Here is a 5,127-nt window from a genome sequence, read left to right on the forward strand (position 1 = left end):
TTAAATCATTTATACTTCTGGTGTTGTATTTGAGAAAACATTGTCAACCCAAGGTCAAGAAGACCTTGTTTTCTTTAAGAGTATTATAGTTTTAGATCTTACATTTAAGTTTATGATTCATTTTGAGTTCATTTTTAGGTATGGTGTGAGGTATGCAATTATTCTAGTACCATTTTTTGAAAAGATTATTTTCCCTTATTGAATTTTCTTGGAAGTTTTGTTATGAATAAATTGAACATAAATGTAAGAGTTTATTTCTGGACTCTCAACCTTATTGCATCTATCTGTGTGTCTATTTTTAGACCAATACCCTGCTGTCTTGATTACTGTGGCTTTGTTATAAATTTTGAAATCAGAAAGTGTAATCTTTCAGATTTTGTTCTTTGTCAAGATTGTTTTAACTATTCTGGGTCCTTTCCATTCTATATGAATTTTAGCATTGTGTTGTCAGTTTCTTGAAAAAAGAGAAGCTGGGATATGTGATGAGTTGTGTTAAATCTGTAGATGAATTAGAGGAGCCTTGCCATCTTACAATATTAAATGTTCTGACCCATGAACATGGGATGTTTTTCTATTTATTTAGATTATTTTGAACTTAAACAACATTGTTGAAAAAGTAAGATGGCAAGACTCCTCTAATTCATCTACAGATTTAACGCAAGTCTTGCAATTCTTTTGTTAAATTTATTCTTAAATATTCTATTCTTTCTGATACTGTTTGAAATGGAATTGGCTTTTAATTTTATATTCACGTTGCTCATTGATAGTGCATAGAAATTCAATTGACTTGTATCCTAAACATTGTTGAAAAAGTAAGATGGCAAGACTCCTCTAATTCATCTACAGATTTAACGCAAGTCTTGCAATTCTTTTGTTAAATTTATTCCTAAATATTCTATTCTTTCTGATACTGTTTGAAATGGAATTGGCTTTTTAATTTTATATTCACGTTGCTCATTGATAGTGCATAGAAATTCAATTGACTTGTATCCTGTGACCTTGCTGAATTTGTTTATTTGTTCTAATAATTTTATAGTGGATCCTTACGGTTTTCCATATAAAAGATTGTGTTGTTTATGAATAAAGACATTTTTTTTCCTTCCAATCTGATGACTTTTATTTCTTTATCTTACCTAATTGTTCTCCAAATATTATAAACAAAATAAATAGAAAAAATCTATTAATTTACATAGGTCATTTTCTTCCTTTACTTTTTATCTACTATTTTTCTTTTGGGGAAAGAATAATATTGGTGGATTTTTTTTTTTTTTAGTCATTTTCTTCCTTTACTTTTTATCTACTATTTTTCTTTTGGGGAAAGAATAATATTGGTGGATTTTTTTTTTTTGTTATCCTCTTGATTATTTGCATCATAACCTGCCAATAATGAAGGAAGGTAATTAACATTTCCTGTGCACTTATTCTGCAACAGATATTGGTGTAGACATCCCTTTTATCTTGTAAGGCAGTTATTACTATTTACTTATTGTGGATAAAGAACCGATGATTAACAGTTATATAATTTGCACCTAGGTGGTAAATCTGAAGTTTAGACCCAGTTCACTTCTTGCTGTTGGCCATGCTTTTTCCAATATGCCATGCGATCTTCTTTTCATGTTGCTTTATATATACTCATTCATTTTCTGAAATAAAAATGTCTGTCATAAAATCAGTATTAATTGAAGTTCTATGCAATGTAAATTTTTTGGTGTATTAAATACAGTTTACTGAGTCTTTTGTCTTTTTCTGTTTTTCTTTCAAGATAAAAACATTGTTGCTACAAATTTTAATATTATGTCCTTATTATGTTATTTGGTTGTCAGAAATTATTATTTTTTCTTAAGCTTGAGTAGTTTCATTGCTCCTTTATCCTTCAATTGAAGTACTATACCTATAAGCTGTGGTTTTAATGTCCCCCAAGCTCATCTTGGAACTTAACCCCCAATATGGTTGTGGAAAGTAGGGCCTTGGAATTGAATCATGAGGACTGCACCCTCGTGGATGAATTAATTTGTTCATGGAGTAATGGGTTGACGGTTTAATGGGTTGTCATGGGTGTGGTTCTGATGGCTTTATAAGGAACATGAGTGTGTGAGTGAGAAGGTTACCTCTCTTGCTCAGGCAATACTTGCTATGTGATACCTTGTGTTGCCATGGGACTCTGCAGAGAGTTCCTACCCAGAAGAAGTCCGTCTCCAGAGGGCCACCTGGACTGTGGACTCCAAGCCTCCAAAACTGTTAGAAGTAATTGCATCTTCTTATAAATTACCCAGTTCGTGGCATTCTGTTAAAAGCAACAGAAAACAAACTAAGACAATATATGAAGACTTTGGTGAGAAAATAAAGTTCATCGAATCGAGGTAACCATTGCTACAGTCACAAACATCACTGAGAAGACGGGGCAATAATTATCTGGCATCCTTTCATTTATGGAAGACCCCAGGACTGGAGTAATAAATTTAACAATATAATACTAAACTACTAATAGATTGTTTAATCCTCAGCCTGTGAATGAAAGTGTCTCAAAATTTTATAAACCTATATTCCACCAAAATGATTGCATTGGTATTATACCACTTAGTTCTTCTTTCTTCCTTTTTAAGCAGAGGTATACATAGAGCATGGACTGTTGACCATTATAGTAAAACAAAAGAAAAAGCAAGTGGGGGACAACGATACAAACAGTGCAATAACATTAAGGGAGGATTAAATAAATATTTTTGTTGAAACAAGGACCACCACTTTTAATTCTTCTGTTCTATTTTTTCTATCTTCAGAGAATATTAGTAATACTTTAGTATATTTGTTTATAAATATTAAGCAACGTGTTTTGTTTAGAGATATTGCCAGTGCAGATCATAATATGAATAGGCTAAATTCACCATGATATGGTTTATGATGGTTCCTTAGAAACTTGAGGTGCTTCCTGCCATCCATTACAATTCTTTGACATAATGGTGAACAGCTATACTGTTATTTAATTGAAAATAACTTAGTTTTTACTTAAATGAATTTTAATAAATATAAGTATATATCCATGTATATGCACATATATTTTGATGCATATATACACACACAATATGTGCACACATATTTATATACATCTGAGGTCATATCATAGAAATAATTTAACAAAAATAACCCAGCACTTTGTTAAATAAGGTAAAATCTTTGGGTTTTATACTATCTAAAATTATCTAGAATGCTGTCAGTAGAATGTATTCGATACTTTAGATAAACACTATTGTAGAAATAACCTTTTGTCCAAATAGCTTTTTGATTTTTAAACATTTTTTTGTAAAAAGGGTCACATTTTAGGCAAGGCGAACTCTTAAATAGATTGGTTAATAGATGTCTGGGATCATGACTGTCTAGGACCAAATGTAAGATAAAGGCCTTTCAGGAGAATGAGGAAAATGGAGAACAGCACTGAAAACTTAGTCTGGAAATATGTCAAAGCTTCCTATTTATCATATGAATTGCTTTTATCAGTCAACATCAGCCAGAGGTATAACAGAGCTACCTTTCCTCCTTAGCTGATAACTGAGATAGATGAACACACACACACACACACACACACACACAGTATTTCCACATATAGTGATATGTGAAGCATTCTTTGACACCTCCTCCATTACTGAAAAGTTCGCATAGGTGCATGCCTCCAGTTTCTTCTTCCAGGGGGACAGCTTGGAACTGATACCTACTCTGATCATGTTTCTCTCTGGTCCAGTGCCAGCATCCTTGACTTCGCCTACAGTGTTTTGAATAACAAAGTTTGCATCATTGATAAAGCCAAAAATATACACTACATTAAAACAGGCCACACATCTACTGCTCCCAGTCAACTTGCCCCAAGAGTGGATTTTCCTTTTCTCTCTCTCGAAGAGAAAGTGAAACTTTTGTGGAAAGTCAGTGTAGCACTTCACACTCGTCTTCCAGAACTAGTGACTTCCTGTGTAACAGAGAAAGACTTAATATTCTGGTCCTGATACTAAAAAAAAAATTCCCCCAAAAAGGAGGTAATTCCAGGCTCTGGCGCTGGAGGAGCACACAGGAGGAGACAAGCCTTCCTTTGCAGGCTTGTGGTGACAATGTGTGCCAAGGCAGAAACCCGTGGGCCTTCTTGGCTTGTGGAGTTTCTTCCTCACCAAAGGAGCAAACTAGATACATTGGTAAGCATTGAAAGAATACCAGCAGTACACCAGAGGCTGAGATTCGCTTCCATTTGAAGTGTTGTTTGGAAAGGTTATTTTCACATCTTAAGAAAAAGCATCCTACAATAAACACCTTCTGACTCAGGCCGAATCATGGGTGCTTACTTTAGTTTTAACCCTGAGCTCATAGATGTTTGGGTTTATTCCTGGGCTTTCATTGTACTCCACTGCTCTGTTTTTCTATCCTTGGCATGATCACACTGTTTTGATCAGTGTAGCTTGATAATACTTTTAAAATTGAAAACAGTAAGTTTTTCTACATTGTTATTCTTTTTTGAGACTGATTTTGCTCTTCAGTGTCCTTTTCAAGTTTCATATAAATTTTAGGATCAGATCACCTATTTTTTCTGAAAAATCCAGATCATGTGGGGTTTTTTTTCTTCCAGGATAATTAGTATATTCAATATTATGCAATGTTACCATTTTTCGTGGCCCCTTATTGATTCCTTTCCAGGCATGCATACACATGAATATATGTTACTCTATTTCAGTTGTTTCATGAATCTTTTTCAGGACAATCCATGGTCCCAGGGAAAGAACATACTTAAAGCATATTTATTAAATAACTCTAAAATCTCTTTTAAAAAGTTCCTTAAAAAGGTAATATGTGCTTATTTTCCAAAGTGGGTTTTTACTAAGATTATTTGGTTTCAGGTTCGAAATGTACATTTCTCCAGAGAATTAACCTCACAAAAACAGAATCCCCATGGGATTCTAATATGCAATGCTTGGAATATTTATTAAGTGAAAACCCTTTGTTACTTTTAAAATTCTAAGAGGACAAGCAGTGTTTTCATTGCTCTGAAATGTGAGCTATCTTTAGTTTTAGATGTCTATTAATAATGAAGAGTTTTACCATTCTGTTCATAGTGTCTCGTTAGGACATGGGTAACATTAGTGTAAAATTGAA

This window comes from Galeopterus variegatus, unplaced genomic scaffold, assembly GCF_000696425.1.
Source record: "Galeopterus variegatus unplaced genomic scaffold, G_variegatus-3.0.2 Scaffold1856, whole genome shotgun sequence".
In the NCBI taxonomy this organism is placed as follows: Eukaryota; Metazoa; Chordata; class Mammalia; order Dermoptera; family Cynocephalidae; genus Galeopterus; species Galeopterus variegatus.